We start from the raw sequence: 19,945 nt of genomic DNA on the forward strand, positions 1-19,945 counted from the left end.
CGGGATGGACTTGACTCTGGAAAGTATAATATTACATCTCCCCTTTGTATCGGACGCAGGAGAGCGATGGTATAATATGTCCATCTCCTTTGGAGGTTGAGGAGCCAGAGTGAGAGAAAAAGCTATGTCCACGGTTAATGTTAGGGAAAAGGGGGCTACGTGGCAAGTATGATGGGCTAAGCCTACGTGTACCTTTTTACATAACCGTGGTCAAAGGACTGGTCAGCAAAAATTAGCTCTTTTGTTTCTTTTTGCCATCGGGGAGCGTCCGGAGAGAGTGACATGATTATATAATACCGATTGAAATAGCTCCCTCTCTCGGCCGGTGACTTATAGTCAGACTAACGGGGTACGTGCTGCTACAAGACAGTATGTGACCTTTCTTTCTCAACTTGTCACTCTAATTTGCTGTGTGTTATTAAACACAAAAGCAAGAAGGAGCAGTACCGGTACCAGCGTACCCAAAGTTGCACTTCCAAAACACCTCTAGAGGTTGTTAACAGAGCCAGCACATCACCTGTGCTTTTGATTATTAGATTCTGTTTTGAAATATTCTGGGCACTGAACTCTGTTTACACAGAATTGTCAGATTTGAATGCACATTATATTCCACTTTATTTTACTCAGTGTAAACACGGCTTTTAAAAGGTATTGCATGATGACCACATGTACAGACCAACAACTAGGTTTTGTTGAAGGCATACCGGGTGGTACATGTACTGATATGTTGATTAGCAAAGTGCTGGAGTAGACTGCATTTGCCATCAGTGGCCTTCCCTGCAGTTCCTCACATAATGGGTGCGAAGATGAACTATGTTGATAGTGCTATATATCCTGTGCGTGTACAGATGTTGCCTTGTAGCTCAAACTCCTCCACAACCTGAGGCAGGGTACAATGGACATACATAGCGTGCGAATAACAGCTGAACGTCCATGAGCTGCATCTACACAAGGTCAATAGTAATATATCGAAGAGTGCCTGCCATTCATTGTCTCTCCACCATGCATTAAAATTAATTGCTCTCTGCCTGAGTGTTACATGAACCTGCAGTACGTGTATACGCCCTGAGAGACAAATTTTCATCTAGCACTGTCCTAGTCACGTTCATTAGCCACCCAGAAATGTCTAAATAGTAAAAGCTGTTTTGTGCTTTATCTGGCATTTTGCTGACGTATCATAAATAAACATAAGTTTTTGGCATAAGATGAACAGTAAAGATATGACACAATTTTTCTTTTTCTTGTAGCCATTTGTTTGTCTTCTTTCTTTTCCCCCCATTGTTGGCCTTATTGGCAATGCTGTAGAATGACAGCTGCAAGCATTTCAATATTCCAGTAAAAACTTGCAATGAAGTTCCCATTCTTAAAAAGCACTGTCATTCCCTGTCTATATAAAATTTGCAATTGGGTTAACGAAACTTGTTTCTTGAAACATTAATTTCGCATATCTAAGTTTCATTCCATCATTATTACTGCACTGACATGCATCGATGATAGATTTTGGTAATTGAAGGACTATGTTCAATTAACAAATATTTCTTTTCCATACTTGAGATGCTTACAGAAATCGTTTTTCACACAAGATGGATGAACAGAAAATCTTACTCTTGGGTTTGTTTGTTGTTGTTGTTGTTGTTGTTGTTTTTTGGTGTGCGTGTGTGTGTGTGTGTATGTGTGTGTGCAAACCAATTGTCTTGGGAGGGACCCCTTGTCAATGTCAAACAACAACAACCAGATTTAAATTACTGTCTTTAATCACGTTTGACCTTGAATCACAGAATGAATGAAAAGTCACAAAGATATATGAAATAAAGGTTGCCTTCTGAAAGAGATTTAAACAAACAAACAAACAAATAAATTTGATGCCTTAAGCCAACCATACAAACTCTAAAAGGAAGGAATGCTTCACACTTCAGGAAAGGAGCTTTGAAGGGTCCATATTAGAGTACTGAGGATTGTAGGTTTTGTGACCTTCAGTCAAATACAGCAACAGATTACTTTATGAATCATTGTCATCATCATGTGCACACTAGCATCATCACTTGCCATCACTATCTTTTATTATGAAACTAACTACCAGTACCATTTGTGAGGCTGCAGTGAGTGTATCATTAAAGGACAAGTTCACCTGCATAGACACGTGGGTTGAGTGAATGCAGCAATATTAGTAGAACACATCAGTGAAAGTTTGGGGAAAATCCGAAAATCTGTTCAGAAGTTATGAATTTTTGAAGTTTCTGCTCGGTTACGGCTGGATTAGAAGACTACTATAGCTTGTGATGTCATATGAGTACAATAAAGAAAGTATAAAGAAAATTCAAGATATTCTCACTTTTATCACATGACAAAAGAACTCTCGACTTCTCTCTTTCAGAAGTCAGGGGGAATAATATTACCCCTAACATAAGTCAGTAACAAGTCGAGAAAATGTGCACTTTATTCAAAAAGTCAATTTTTGTGAAATTCTCTTTTTATTTTCCTTATCGTTGTACGCATGTGACATCATACACTGTAGTAGTCTTCTCCTCCAGCAGTGATTGTACAGATATTTTAAAAATTCATAACTTTTGAACGGATTGTCGGATTTTCCCCAAACTTTCACTGATGTGTTCTACTAACATTGTTGCCTTCACTCAATTCACATGTGTATGAAGGTGAACTTGTCCTTTAATTATATTTTGGATCAAAAATAAACCCTATAGTGATTGGCTGAAAGACCTACATGTGATTGATACATGTATGTATCTCAACAATTTAGAAATGTGGGCCTTTTTGACACTTCATTGTATACTATTTGGAAAGTCATGTCACTGGATGAAGACATTTTCCAAATGGTGCACTATTTGTGAAATGATGGCATTTTAAGCCATTGTGGTGTCACATAGCAACTCTGACATCCACTAGCTGCTTCTTCAAATATCGCTCTGTGAAATGTAACAATTTCTAACATACCAATTGTGACATCACAAAGCAATTCTGACATTGCACGCTCTTTCATCAGTCACTTTGTAAATTAGAATAATTCAGAACAATATTGTGATATGGTGTTCTGCTTCATACAGTCATTGTAAGATCCCTCTACAACATTGCATCCACCACGCAACTGGTAAAGTCCAAGATAACCGCGCGCATTACATATGGGACATTCAGAGACTTTTATGACCTGAAAAAATAGTGTTAATGGCCTTTGATCATATTGAACTTTATCATGGTGATTGAAGAATAATCATGTAAAAAATGGAGAAAAATGACCATGACAATTATATTCCAGAAGAGAAAATATGTGCTGTTACGTATGGGACCAGAAAAATTTTGTTTTTTTGAACATTTTTTCCAACCTCGAAACTCTCTAAAAATATTTCATTCTACAACTTGTAACTCAGTGTGATGAAAGTCAAAACACTCAAGATTATCAGAGGTAAGTTTCATGTCATGAGGCAAAAAGCTGTAATTACAGGTTCTAAATAAAGAGACAGACATGATGTGTTACCTGTGGGACAGTTACGTATGGGACACTTTGTCCGCATTCGTTTAGTGTGTGGAGAACCATGTGTATGGGTATTTTGCATAATTATTGAAGTAAAATCAGTTGAAATGACTCAAATACTGATCCAGATTGTCAAGGGAACCAAATATTTCCCATCACAATCATATTCAGTCATATTCTATATTTTTATGACCATCCCTTTAATGCTGATTTGCATTGTGTATTTTGCCATCTCCCCCTCCCCCTTTCTGAAAATTGTTCAGTACTGTTTCAAGTGTCTATAACTCAAAAGTAGCTGCAAAGTTGGGATGCTTTCTGCAGGATGATTGACCATTTGTGCACTGAGAGACCTTCCCAGCTAGCTACATGCATTCACATGCAATATAAATTTATATGTATGATGATGTCCCATGTAACACATTTGTCCCATATGTAACATTATTTAATTGCCTAATAAAAAATATTTCTTTCACTATTTTTTCTTCTTTCATATGGTATTTAACTTCTTTAAAAATAAATTAGAACTTCCCAGAAGGGCACTCCAATAACCTTAGAAATTTCAGAAAAAAACCTTAAAAAATGACCTCAATTTGTTACGTATAGGACATGTCATGATAAAACATTGAGTTAACATGGTACCAACTGTATGGACTGTAAAAGTGAATATTTTCGCACGACTAATTTTTCGCGCTCTGTGGGGTAAGAAGAGTTTCGCGTGTTTTTACTTCCGCGGAATCAAGACATCAACTACTGAAACATACGGCAAGCAAAAATATTTGCGTGCTTTTATATTCGCGCTAGTTTCGGGTTGCGCGAAATGCGCGAAAATTTCAACACCGCGAAAATTTCCACTTTTACAGTAATCATTTGCATAATCTCTAAATTTTCATACCAAGTAAACTATTTGATGAACTTCTTATGTCCACATATATTAATCAAATATCACTTGCTTTGCTATTTTGTCCTATACGTAAAGCTGTATTTCACATTTATGCAAATAAAGCCCTTGAAATTTGCATAAATGTACATAATATCATTTCTTCCTCCATTGGAATCAAAACTTCAACTCATAAGCTTCAAAATGATACCAAACATGTCAATATTGAGCAAAGATGAAATTTTGCCTCCTGATGAGGGGACCTTATCTTGGACTTGCCCAACTTCTTACCTCACATTTGCCCCTTTTTTGTTTAACAAAGTATATGAAATTGTTTTACAAAAATGTTTATTAACAAATTCAATATACTATGCCTTATTTCAAGTTTCTGGTTAAAATTTCGGTGTCTCCAAAAATTGTACAAGTTGTACTATTCACTTCAAAGCTGCATCCCTCAGTGAAAAGTACTATTTTGGAGTCACCTCTGCCCATATTTTTAATTAGAAATTCCCAATTGTATCTCATAGATTTGTATTATGATTAAGGATTTAACAGCTACGGGTACTGTATACAAAATACACAGTCTCATTCTTTGATTTATCACAGACAACAAAGACAGCTACAAGCAGTATTATGTTTTGAATTTACAAGCTTACAAAATGATGGTAATTTATCTGATAATCACCTGAATATACATGGCAAGCTCACCTTCCACGCACTACGCATTCTTGCAGACTATTAGAGGGGTGCGTTCGAGCGCTCTCCTAAAGTGAACTGTACCGTACCGTACCGCGCTACAGGAGCGTTCGAACGCTCCTAAAGTGTACCGTACCGTACTGTACCGAGCCAAAAGTGGATCACTTCCCGATGTGCTCCAAAAGCGTACCAAAGCGTACCAAAAGTTCGTTGTAAACCATGCGCGTATCATGCGCATACGTCACAATGCAAAAACATCATTCTCTTTGTTCGGGACAGCTGTAAGTAGGTCAAGCGCAAGGTGAATGACCTTCTTGATACAAACAAGCGTGAACTTTTCTAAAAATAACTCGAGAGGTACGCTTTCTCCACAGAGCATTCGAACGCTCCCAAACTGGCACAGTACGGTACGGTACGCTTTAGTTCAGTTCGCTTTGGTTCGCTTTAGAGCGCTCGAACGCACCCTAAGTATATCACATATATATACACTACATTTCACAAATCTAAATTTTCACGAATAGGGAATTCCTGACGATTTCGCGAGTGGTTAAATTCGTGATCGTAGAGTCCTGTACTGAATGGAGGAAATGTACATGCGTACGTCACATTCACAAATATGTTGGGATCAGAGTCAATATTTTTGCGTGTCTTTAATTTCACGAGTAGCACCCGATTTGTGAAATTCACGAAAATAAAAACCCTACGAAATATTCCACGTATACAGTATCTTATCACTTCTGGTTCTAGAATTTAAAAGATTTGTGAAATTCCTTAATTTTGGTGCTGACAAACTTGAGGCTACAGTCATCATTCAACTTACTCATACCACCAACTATTTACATTGTATAGTTTACTTAAATGGTTTGAGAGAAGATTTGTAAAGATATTATAAACTATCTTGATTTGGGGGTTTTGTTCCCCCCCTCCTCCCAATAAATGGCAGGGCTCTTGAAGACACCGTGTAGGAAAAGTTGCTGAATTGCAAAAATATGTATTCTATGACTCTAGCAATGACACCTGCCAAGTTCGGTGAAAATTTGAAAATGCATTTAAAAGAAAATGAAATATATGTGAAATTTGGGCCCCAATTTGCCCTCCCCCAACCCAAGGGGGTACCCCCATATCTGCAATGAACAAACTTGAAACTACATTCATCAAATGCACTTACTCATCTACAGCATTAACTTAGGTCAATCTCTTTTGGTTAGAACTAGAGTTCCCAAGAACTTGAAGACTTTCTTTGCTCTATACAGTAACAAGGTACATGTAATACAAACGTCTCGCCTGCATATATATCACAATTTGTATGGTTTTGGTAAATAGACAAGCAGGGGAATGTTATAACTAGTGTGAAGGTGAAAACTGTGTGAAGGTTTAATGTCAGGATGGGCAAAGGTCACCGATGATCAATTAAAGAAATTCCCAATCACAATTAAGAGGCGGGTTCCAAAGTGCACACTAGCTGCACTATGACAGTTCCTGATGAGAAATTAATTGCGTGATGTTCGAGCCATTTCAAGATTTGCGTGTACATGCTGTTTTTTTACATAGGTAGTAGAAAGGAGGAATTTTAATACAAATCATACATACCCAGCATTATTATCTACGTATGCATTAAGCAGTTACTGTACAGTGGTATGGCTTAGTGTAATTCGTACATTGCAGGCCTATCTATTGAGCACCATTGTTTGCCTTCAACTAAATCAGTTTAAGTGAAATTTTTTTTGAAAGATTACACAACAACGATTTCGAAAAAGTCCAACTGAGAAGAAATCAAAGCATGAATATGTGGTATAATGTGAATCGAACATGAATATTGAGATCGTACTACCGGAAATGATAAGTGAAATTCCGCAATCTATATCCATCATCTCCAGACTAGTTATATTGAGTGTTCAAGTCCGTCAAACTGCCACATGGTGTCAGGAACGGGATTCTTTGGAGACTAAATTTGGGAGAGGACAAGTATTGAGTTAAATAACAGCTGACACAAAGTGAAATTTGAAGTAAAAAAAAAGACAGTCACCAAACGGTACAACGTGTACAGCGTCACTACAGTCCCACCCATACGTTCTAGTGTGATGGAAAAACAGTCAAAGTCGGATTGTGTTACAGTCATGACAGTGTAATGACTTGTTGATCTCGAAGTGAATTCAGCAAAATGGCGACTACAGAAGTGAAACCAAGTTACCAGATAACTCCTCCAGAGCCATTTGACTTTCGTGCACCAAAAGAGTGGCGGAAATGGATCCATAGATTTGAACGTTTCAGACAAGCTTCACAACTTGCAAAGTCTGACCAAGAATCACAGGTTAGTACATTGATTTATTCAATGGGTGATCAGGCTGATGATATCTTGATGTCGTTCAAACTCAGCAGTGAAGAAATGAAAAACTATGACAAAATTGTGAAAAGTTTGATCACCATTTTGTCCCTCAACATAATGTCATCTTCGAACGTGTAAAGTTCAATCAAAGGAATCAAAGAACTGGTGAAACAGTTGACCCGTTTATCACAGATTTGTATTGCCTTAGTGAACATGGCAAGTATGGTTCTCTTAAAGACGAAATGATCCGTGATCGCATTGTAGTGGGACTTCTTGACAGAAAGCTGTCAGAAAAGCTGCAACTAGATTAAAAACTCACCCTACAGAAAGCTGTAGAGCAGTGTAGACAGTCTAAGACCATCAAAAATCAACAAACTGAGTTGTTCAGCGAGGATCATGCGAATGTTGATGCTGTGAAACAAAAGCCAAAAAAAAATAAAAGTACATTTCACAAGCAGAGACTGCAAAATCATGGTTCTAAACCAAAACGGTCGGATGGAAAACAACGTTGTGGTCGTTGTGGGCGATTCCCTATGCACAAAAAGGAAGAATGCCCAGGAAAAGATGTGAAGAGCTTCAACTGTCAAAAAGTGGGATATTTCGCGTCGTTTTGCAGATCAAAAAGAATCGCAGAAGTAAAAGAGTCTGAATCACAACCAGAAAGAGCATTCCTGGGAGAAGTCAAAAGTTCATGTAATCCGAGCCCTTGGGAGGTCACTGTAGAAATGAATGGTGTACCCATGACAATGAAAGTTGATACAGGAGCTGATGTCACTGTGATCAGCCATGAAACATTCACCAAGTCTTTCAGTGTGCCTCTTCAAAAATCATCCACAGTCTTGTTTGGGCCAGGAAAATCTGCGCTGGAAATGTGTAGAAAATTTCAAGCAAATCTTGTTTCGAATGACCGATCCAGTCAGGAGGAAATCTATGTTGTGAAAGGCCTATAGAGAGAGCACTCCTAGGCAGACCCACAATTGAATCGCTGTGTGTCATCAAAAGAGTGACTGAAATCAGTGCCCTTCAGAAAGAGTACCCTAATTTCTTCAAAGGACTTGGAGCAATGAAGGAGCCATACACCATCGAGCTAGAAAAAGATGCAAAGCCATTTGCAATATACAGCCCCAGGAGAGTACCACTCCCGCTCATGAACAAAGTCAAAGATGAGCTGGAAAGGATGGAACAAGTGGGAGTGATTTCAAAAATCATTGAGCCAATGGAATGGTGTGCAGGTATGGTAGCCGTGCCAAAACCAAACGGACAAGTTCGCATATGTGTAGACCTGACGCAGCTGAACAAAAGTGTGAAAAGGGAGACACACTCATTGCCACCAGTAGACCATACATTAGCACAGCTTGCAGGGTCAAAAGTCTTCTCAAAGCTTGATGCCAACTCTGGATTTTGGCAAATTCCGTTATCGCCAGAATCAGCAAAGCTGACGACCTTCCTTACACCGCTTGGGAGGTATCATTTCAACCGTCTTCCTTTCGGTATTTCTTCCGCGCCAGAGCACCTCCAGCGAAGGATGTCACAAATCCTCGATGGACTTGATGGAGTTGAGTGCCTGATGGATGATGTCCTGATCCATGGCCAACTACTGCCATCCACGATGAGCGGCTACATGCAGTGATGGAACGCATGGAAGCAGCAGGGGTGACCCTCAATTTGGACAAGTGTGAACTCTCCAAGCCAAGCATGAAATTCCTAGGTCATATCATAGATGACAATGGAATTCATGCCGACCCAGAAAAGGTCAAAGCAGTCACTGACCTTGAGCCACCCAAAAATGTGAGCAAAGTACGCAGAATCCTTGGCATGGTGAACCAGTTAGGGAAATTCATTCCCGATCTGGCAGAAAAGACTCAACCAATGCGTGAACTGTTGAGCAAGAAAAATGCATGGCACTGGGACCAAAACCAGCAAAAAGCATTTGATGAGATAAAGCAAAATCTCATCAACAGCCCGGTGTTAGCTCACTATGATGTCGCAGCCCCAAAGAAAGTGTCTGCAGATGCGTCGTCATTCGGACTGGGAGCAGTCCTCATACAGAGAGACAATGTGAGCAGTAAACCTGTGTGGAAACCAGTGGTAGCATATACACATCCCGTGCGATGACTAGTGCCGAACAAAGATATGCCCAAATCGAAAAGGAGAGTCTTGCTGCTACATGGGCTTGTAAAAAGTTCTCGCACTACTTGATTGGTACCATACTGATTTTGCTATTGAGACAGATCACAAGCCATTGGTGCCCTTGCAAGGAAGCAAGGACATTGCAGAATTGCCAGCGAGAATTCAACGCTTCAGAATGCGCCTGATGAAGTTCAGCTACAGTGTAGTGCATGTCCCCGGAAAAGATTTGCACACAGCAGACACTCTCTCACGTGCTCCAGTTGGAGACTTTGAAAAGAGTGACCAGCAATTGGAGGAAGACACCCAAGTGTTTGTAGACATGGTCATGAGTGATATTCCTGCAACAGAGAAAAGACTGCAAGAAATAAGGCAGGTACAAAATGCAGACCCCGACTGTGTCAAATTGAAAGAGTACTGTGAGAAGGGCTGGCCAAACACAAAATCGCTAAGCCCAGCAATGACTGAGTACCATAAATCAGCAGGAGAAATCACAGCACAACAAGGTCTGCTGATGAAGGGGTCGCAAATCATCATTCCTCCAGCAATGCGAAAAGGCATGCTCGCAAAAATCCATGAAGGTCACCAAGGACTGAACAAGTGTCGAACGAATGAAGCGCAGCACGCGTCCTCATCATTCACGAAATTCGCGGAAAAGTACGGATTTGAACGCATCACAAGCAGCCCTCGCTTTCCACAAAGCAATGGGGAAGCGGAAAGAGCCGTACAAACAATCAAAGGACTGCTGAGCAAAGCCAAAGACCCATACCTTGCTTTCCTTGTGTATCGATCGTCACCACTAGCGACTGGCCAAACTCCAGCACAGCTACTGATGGGGCGACAACTGCGAACAACATTGCCTTCGCACCCATCACAACTTGACCAGGGATGCCAAGTTCCAAAAAATTCTATGAGTGAGATTTTCATGACTCGGCATCTCAGCGCGCGAATGTGCGCACGAGCGAGGGTGTGGGAGGGGTTTTCCCCCCTCCCACGGCCCGATAGGGAACTTTTTCAATTTTTAGCTATTAATGGTGCGATCAGGTGCATACTTAGGGCCATAAGTGACTATATTTTTCACTTATTTTGAAAGACAAAAGGGAAAATACCTTCAATTGCAACTATCACTTTAATCCTTTGAGCTATGCTCATTATTATAGGCCCAAGTTGCAGACATCGCCCGATGCGTGAGAATAATGGGCGCCATGCCTGAGATCGTGAGACGGACCCTAAATGCTTGAGTCTCACGCAGAATGCGTGAGACTTGGTACTGGTAGCTTTGCTTGACCCCAAATGGCCAGACATAGAACAGTTTCGTGCTCAGGACAAACGATACAGAGCACAACAGAGCGAGAGCTACAACAAACGCCATAGGGTCGCACCTCTTCCTGAGCTCAAACCAGGGGAGAGAGTATGGCATAGAGAGCTCAACCAGCCTGCAACCATCATCGGGGAAGCAGGAACGCCTCGATCGTACATCGTCTCAACATCTCATGGTACGCTAAGACGAAACTGGCGTGCGCTTGTTCCTCGACATCGAGCGTGGGAGCACCCGACAGCGAGCCGCCAGAGTTTCCGGCCCGAGAGCAGGAAGTCGAGCAACCACCTGAGCCAGAGAGATCCCCGCCACGTGCCGCTCCGAGACAGTTCTACAGTATGACAGCCCGTGGGAGAATCTCAAAGCCACCCGATAGATTAAATCTTTAAATTAAATAAAACAGTAAACCAAAGAAGATTTGAATTGGGATTATTTTGGACATAGTTTACACACACACACACACACAAAAATAGTATTTGGACTTTGAAATAAAAGAAACAGGTTCCGGTTTGAAGTAAACTCAAGTTTTGGTAAGCTTTTATTTAAACACACAAATAACACAGTTACGCGTTTTGAGAAGTTACATTGCCTTTTATTATATTGCTTATTTGGACTGCGACTCTAAAGCGAAACTTCCGATGCCGGACTCAGAAATATGTGGAGAACCTCGATGTGAGATTAAGAAATATGTGGACTTTGAATGGACTTTAAATATCATTCAAAGAATTACGCACGTTTGGACAATAATTGTTTGGAAATGTTTTTGGACATTCGATTGTGGACATTATCTTGAACTGGGCATTATTTGTAATGTTTATATCCATTGTCTCCACTCTAGTTTATTGAGTGTTCAAGTCCGTCAAACCGCCACAGAATAAGCATTTCAGCTGCAGATTTACACAAAAAATTTCCTTATGAAACTTATTACGTAATTGCACTAACGTTCCACTGAATTTGAGTTCTTCTTCTTCTTCTTAAGTCTGCCTCCTTCAATAGGCTGTTTAAAGATTCTTGCAGACTGTGCTATTTACATTATATCATACAGTTTATTTACAGATATTTACAAGTACGTAACAAATTTGAAGAAAATAACTAGCCACTAGCAGGTGATGATTAACCATTAGTAGGTTACAGAATGATCCTACAGATGGCGCTGAAACAATTTCTGACGACAGGGAATTCCAGCTCCTTACAGTTCTTGGAAAGAACGAATGACCATGCGATTCAGTTCTCTAGTTCAGTTTATAGAGCTATATGACTTCAAAATGACATTTCCTAATCAAACATAAGTTTGACACCTAAAATTACGGGCTATTTTTGATGGCGTTATACAAGTGCTACCAATGTATGTGGACATGACATGATTGATAATTGCATGACTGTATTTTTGCTTTGAACCCAATAACAAAAACTCAGATATATCATCATTCATTTATTAGATGTAGTAAGCCAGACTTTTAGGTCTTGCAAACATGCTTCAAGTCTTGCAATGGCAGATGACAATGAAGACACATTTTTTTATATTTTATATTATTACTATGTTAAAAAGACAGATGAAGTTGCATATCATCCGTATAACTATGATAACCAAACCAATATGCTTGTGAAATACTTCACCGATTGGTTACATATACAGAGAAAAAGCAGCGTGTTCAGAAAATTAGATGGCAGGAACATCACTGCTCTAAGCAGTTCTTTACCAATGAAAAATGTAAAGATGGGGAAATCACACCGCGGAGATCATGCGTCGGAGTCAAAATCGCTCCCGACAGGTCGGCGCGACTACGCTACGCTGTAATGAGTTGATCATGGTCCGCAACCGTACTACTCAACTACATTGTATAGAGTACAATGTAGTACGACCAACGTTGTGGGACCGGACACGTACATGGAGTCACTTTGAAGGGGAAATCCAACGATTTAGCAGGTTAATTCTCACGCCGTTTTCAGAGTATGTTGTCTAGTATATGAGGAGTCTATATCAAGTCTTTGAGGTAAAGGGTGCATATTCTATGTAAAATAGGTAAGTTTTCACGCGCGAACTTAAAGTGTCCAGAAACACAACCCCCATACATAGTACACGGTATGGTATCGACATCGTAACACTACTTGCAATACTAGTTGCATTGACATTGACATTGACATGAAAATCAAATGGGGATGTGGACTCACCTACGACAAAAGGTGTCAAACAGATTGCTAGGCGTCTTGAAATCCAGTTTATTCATCCAAAAGGTAGTATGCACTGTGTAAGACACGGAACTCAAAACAAAGGTTCAAAGCAAAATGTTAAGAAGAGAGAAAGAGAGAGATAATAAGCATTCTACAAGCAATGTGCAGCTCCACTAATCAACGACGTTAAATGATTGACGCAGATCTATACATTATTATTGCTTTGTACAATGTATTCATACTGTAGCAGACTATGCATCATGAAGATGCAGGATGACCATAAAGAACAATAAACGAAATCTGTCAAAAGATGGCGCTGACACAGTTAGTGCAGAGCTCTGAGTTAGTGCAGAGCGTTGTATTAGACAATAGAAGGCTCTGAGTTAGTGAAGATTTCCTCCTCAGCAACATTGGAACTCGATAAAGCGTTGATTGAATAGTAGGTAGATGGTTAAGTAACAGCATGGAGGTGGACGTTCTTTCGTTCACCTCCCTGGTTACATCATGGGGCTGACGTCACGGTTTGACAGTCTAACAAAATCAAATTCTGGTGGTTACAGACGCACACGAACGTACCCGTTACTCGATCATTTCTCTCTAACAAAATACATAGGCCTACACAAAAATAAAAATGTTTCTAGTTTGAAAATATAATTATAACGGTGTTTCAATATGCAGTCTTCTTCAAAAAGTTATTTACAGTTGAAGTTCAGACCATGATGAATATTACTTGATGGATGGTGTTTCCGAATGATTAGTCGCTGGTTACTGTTAGTATATCTCGATCGTGGTCTTATAGTGGCATATGAGTGTCTGTCTGTGTGTGTGGTTTTTTTTTTATATGACATTTTCCATTTTTATTTCCTTACTCTTGCCATACATTCACAATACACAAAATTGATAATTTGTAGGCCTATAATTTGTATAAACCAAAAACAAGATCATCAATGCCAAAATAATATCCTGGAAACACGTCTTTTTTTTCACTGAATTCATTTTTTTTTTGACTCATTAAGTCAAAGAAAAAGTAAACACCTCAGAAAATACATTCATAAATCACATCACTCAATGACCATATAATAATTCAAACTTATATATACATAATCATTTCCTTTTTACCAATCAAATAGCTATAATCGAAATCGAGGAAGGTGCAATGTGAAATCATATTTCCCCACCCCACACCTAACCTATAGGGAGGTATGGCCTACAACTTCTTTTTCCACTCACATCACAAGCACCAAGTTTCATCAACTCTCCAAACAAACTCATGGACCTCAACCTCCTACACCCACAGACAAAAAGCAAAACAAAACAAAACAAAAATACACACACTCACACACACACACACACACACACTTTTTTTTTTGGTTTTATAATATTCTTTATTTGAGTTTCATTCAATGTCAAATCCATATTGACAATAAAATCAATACGTCCACCAACTAAAAAAAAGCAGCTGTATTCTTCTTTTTTGTGCTGCTAAATCATTTTTCAAACATACAGTACGATAAGAGAAATGACATGAAATCTTCATAATTCTCAGAAAAAAACTATCAGCCTAATCAAGCCAATCCGAATGTGCCTTATCACTCACACACCGAATAAGACTACTCAATCAGTTTTTAACTTAACTTCCTTTTTTTTTTGCAGAGCACACGCTATATACATAAATATATCAGATAAAGTATAACTCTTAAAAGGGAAAAAAAAATTCTTGATCAACTTGATCAGATTGCTCAATATCCGCTTCATAACATAAATTCTCTTACACTCTCTTGAGAATACAGCATTTCCTGAAACATATTATAAAAAAGCATTCTTTACTTAACCGAACAAAACTCATCATTTTTTTTTAATCTAACCTATCAACCTACCCCTCCCCCTGTATAAAACAAAATAACCATATGTGTATATCATCAAAACAAACCATATTCCTGCCTAACGCCTTAACCATTATTCTACTATTGCCTAACTATACATCTACCTAACCCTAACCATCCCCACCTATTTCCCCACTAACCTAAGTACATCTACCTATAACCCTAACCATCCCCACCTATTTCCCCACTAACATACCCCCCCCCCGTAGCCTTCCCTCAACACACACACACACACACACACACATACACCCATATATGCACTAGACATCAACCAAAGCAACAATAACAACATACCCACCTGTGCGCACTCACAAACACCAATATTTGCACGCCAAATCACACTACATACTTGTGGTATCTTGGTTACCTGTTTCCTTGACAGTTAGACACACACCAAATTAAAACCGAAGCTAATTAAACATTTTGCATGGGGAGAAAAAAAAAGTGACCACCATAATGCTGATACATATACCGATTCCTAAACATTAATACGGTTAAAACCTAAACTAACCATACATCTGACTCTATGAGAGTTTCAACTGCTCCCATTTTTGCAAATGAAAACCAAGCTTACCTGCTTTAACCGCAACGTTCTTTTCCTCCTCTATAAAATCCAAAACAAATTTCTTTATCTTTTCCCTCTTGGGTAACTTATTTTGTTCTCTTGACCGAAATATTACAATTTTCATCAAAATTATCAAGGCATTCACGCATTTGATTCGATTTCCACTACCTCGTAAACCCAAGAAGATATCTCTCCATTCTAATTCTTCTAACTCAACTAAATCATAATACTCAATAAGAAACTGCCATATCGGCTTTACTTTCACACAATCAAAAAATATATGTGAATAAGTTTCCCTTTCCAATTGACAAAAAGAACAAAGATTATCATTCACAAAACCAAACCTGAAACAAATGTTCCCTTGTATATACCACCCCGTGTAACAACTTAAACTGAAATTCCTTATGTTTACTAAGTAAAGTCGTGCTTCTAGGTCTAATAAATAAATTTCTAATTTCCTTATCACTGAAATCATACTTCACTTCACCATATCTTATTTCCAGGGTATACAATTCTTGTAAAACTGTAACAAAATACTCATACACTATTTTTGACTTAATATTTTGAAATTCTAATATTTTACCAAAAATCTTCACCTGTATATCATAATTTAATACATCAATTTGCTGAAACCTTACACTCCCTGTGGACTCTTTCCACTTTTCTGGAAAAACATTATAAATATCATTTATCTTAAATATACCATTTTCCATAATACCTAAATATTGGAAATACCCAACGGGTTTGATAAAACCTCCTTGTAAAATACGATGTACATTATAAACACCCTTTTCATATAAATCACAATCAAAAATACTCTTCCCTTTTATACATATTTTTCTATTATTAAATATATCTGGATTCATCACTTCATCTTCAAAATTCCTACATTTATCCATTTCCTGCCACACCTTAACCATTTCTGTATAAAAAGGTGGAACTGGGTATGTCAATGGCAATCTAGACCATTCATAATCACATAAAAATAAGAACCTTCCTCCTACTGATCGAAAACTAAAATCAAAATACATTTTCCACCCAGATTTCTTCTCACCATACAATAAACGTTTCAACCACATAATACGTTGCGTTTTAACAAACAGCTTAAAATTTATCATTCGCAGTCCCCCATTAACATAATCTTGATACATAGTATTCCTTTTTACCCGGTCTTTCCCATTCCACAAAAATTCAAAAATCATCTTATCCAATTCAGGGAATATCCATTGAGGAACAACTTTGAGTGATGAAACATAATTTAACCTTGTTAATGCATAAGTTTTCAACAAATGAATTTTTCCCATGAGTGTTAAATCACGCTGTTTCCACCATCCTAACAACTTTTTTATTCTACTTGATATTTCTTTAAAATTGATCTCATTCTTCCCCTTCACATCTCTTCCAAAATTAACCCCCAAAATTTTAATTGCATCAACATATTTTCCAGATACAGATAATACAGGTTTCTCTGTATCCTTACCCATCCACAAAAAATTAAATTTTTCTTTATTTACAATTAAACCACTTATTTTCCCGAATTCATCAAAAATATACTGTAACCTATTTAAAGATTTTATGTCCTTTATAAACAACGAAATATCATCCGCATATGGAATTTGCTTTATTTCATTTCCCCCAAAACATATTCCTTTTACAGTATTATCTTCCTTACTACTTGTGCCAATGTTTCAATTACTAATAAAAACAAATACGGAGACAGGGGATCACCTTGCCTAACCCCTCTCTTGATTTTAAAATAACCAGTAGAGTGCCCTCCATTCATAACACAACTGCTAATATCCTTATAAAGCACCTTAACCCAGTAACAAGACGATTCACCGAAACCAAACCTATGTAAGACCCGAAATAAAAATTCATGTGCAACTGAATCAAACGCTTTTTCGAAATCCACTGTGACCAAAAACCCATTTGTATAATGCAAAGAATGAAATAACATATCATCTACTAATCTTACCGCTTCTCCTATATTCCTATTCTTAATGTACCCAACTTGATCAAAATGAATAATCTCTCCCAAAACTTCTTTAATTCTATTTGATAACACCTTAGATAATATCTTATAATCTACATTCAAAAGTGTAATTGGTCTATAATTTTTGATGTATAGTACATCCCTATTTTCTTTTTCTAATAAAGTAATAACACCTTGCTTTTCTGATATTGATAAATCCCCTTCATCATATGCCTCATTCAGAGCATCTACAACCATTTGCCCCAGAACCGACCAGAAAGTAAGATAAAACTCCACTGTGAAACCATCGTTTCCAGGAGCTTTATTACCTTTCATTTCTTTTAAAACCATAAAACATTCCTTTATATTAACTTTCCCTTCACAACTGTCTCTACTCTCCTCACTTAATTTCGGAATATCGTAAAAGAATACACAATTTCTATCATAAATATTTTCATCGTTATTAGAATACAACTTTTCATAAAATAACCTAATTACTTTCATTATTCCATTTACATCCTTTATCAACTGTTCTTTAGTATCATATATTTCCTTAATGACACTTTTCTTTTTATTAGATTTTAACAATTGTTCAAAATATTGTGTTTTTGTTTCTCCTTCTTCAAACCATTCAGCCCTAGAACGAACTCTCAGACCTTGTCGAAAATACTCATATATTTTTCGTAACTCCAATTTCTTCTCCTCTATTTCATCTACTACCGCATTGCTGGATAAAACTAATATCTGATTCTCTAATTCCTCAGTATCTCTGTCTAACTCCTCTATTCTACTTCTTCTCAATTTTGCTTTATCTTTAGAATAACTTATAATATATCCCCTCATTTTCATTTTCATAAAATCCCATAACAATCGTTTATCCTGAATACTCAAACTCAATTCTTCCCTTAATCTAATTATTTCATTACTAAATTTTTCAACAAATTCTCTATCCATACATAAACTGTTATTAAATTTCCAATATGACTTACCATAACAAAATATATCTACCCAACTGTTCAACCTGTAACAAAACACCAGAGTGATCAGGCGTTATTGACGTTATTATTTCACACTTTTTCACAGAGTGTTGTAAACTAGAAGAACAAAACCAGTAATCTAAACGGCTTTGAATAACAGGCCATTTTTGTCTGAACGTAAATTGTTGTTTGTTCAGATTTCTCTTTCTCCATATATCTATCAAATTATATTTATTCAAAAAATCTTCAAAAATTTCATTAAAAACAGTTTTCAACACCTTCCTTGGTCCCATATAATCTAAACTTCCGTTCATTATCAAATTAAAATCCCCTCCTATAAAAAAAAAACAATTGATTAGGAATATAAAACCTAGATACACTAACATCTAATTTCTGCAAAAACTCAACTTGCATTCTCTCTTTATCTCTTGTAGGGAAATAACAATTTCCCATTACCAAAGTAACCCCTTGTATATCACCTTTGAAAATAACATATCTTCCATCATCATCTGTTACCACTTTTTCAATCTCTAATTTTAAATGTGAAGATATCAACGTTAATACACCCTTACTATGATTTGATCCATGACTGAAAAACATAGGTCCATCCCAATCTAACTTCCATATATCTTCCACCTCCCGTGTACTATATGTTTCTTGTAATAAAATTATATCACTCCCTTTACTTTTAAGCTTATCTCTTATTCCTCTTACATTTAAAGACATAAATGTACAAGAAGACAGACTATTCATATACTACATCACATATCCCAAAAATTCTAACAACCTTATTCCCAACATATTGTTCAATCACACCCCAAACATACCCACAAAGAACTTTCTTTCCCATGACATTTCTTCCCAACTGATAACACAGACAGGAAATCGCAAAGTGCGAATTTGCGCTGACTGAAAATAACTCCTCAAAATGGAAACAGGCAACCCTACCACGACTTGACATCCCATAACATTCACGCTCACAACACCTCAAGCACACAACACTCACCTCACACCCTTCACTCCTAGCATTAATCCCCTCTCCCTCCCTCCTATTACAGCCTAACTTATCCCAATATCTAATTCGGTGACAAAAACCTGATACCCATGTGCTACATATACCTACCCTGTACATAACTTCAAACACTACAAAAATAAACCTCCATACCAAAACAACTAACCCACTTTCCATAACATAAGGAGATGATTGAAAGCGGCCCTCCACCAAAGCCATACAAAAAAAAAAGAGTTTTTGCAAAGTCTGCGTACTTTACACACATAACTTAACAGTACTTCATTTGCTTACCCGACATACATAAACTGATTTGAACCGGGTGGATAATAATAACTTCTTTTATATTAGATACCAAAAAAAAAAAAAAAAAGTTATTCAAATTATACATAAAGAATGTGAAGCATACCGAACCAAGAATTCGTACATTCTGGGTGTGGTGCGACAAGCACCAAAACCCATATCGATGCGTCTGTTTTTATGTTATTTTTTCCTTCTACTTGCTTGCTATAAAGTGGACATGTTTCGTTACGTTC

At 37.7% G+C, this 19,945-nt stretch overlaps 1 protein-coding gene across 2 annotated transcripts in view; it reads right to left on the reverse strand.

Moving 5' to 3' along the window:
- The window catches only part of LOC139730528 (uncharacterized), a 148,948-nt gene extending 135,766 nt beyond the window's left edge, over positions 1–13,182 (reverse strand). For both annotated transcript variants that reach the window (XM_071641380.1, XM_071641379.1), the window contains exon 1: positions 13,004–13,182. The gene's annotated coding sequence lies outside the window, so the exon portion shown is untranslated. The remainder of the gene's footprint in view (positions 1–13,003) is intronic.
- Positions 13,183–19,945: the final 6,763 nt, after the last annotated feature.

This window comes from Diadema antillarum, unplaced genomic scaffold (genome assembly GCF_040938485.1).
Source record: "Diadema antillarum isolate AM-2024a unplaced genomic scaffold, OU_Dant_1.0 seq00000320_RagTag, whole genome shotgun sequence".
Lineage (NCBI taxonomy): Eukaryota > Metazoa > Echinodermata > Echinoidea > Diadematoida > Diadematidae > Diadema > Diadema antillarum.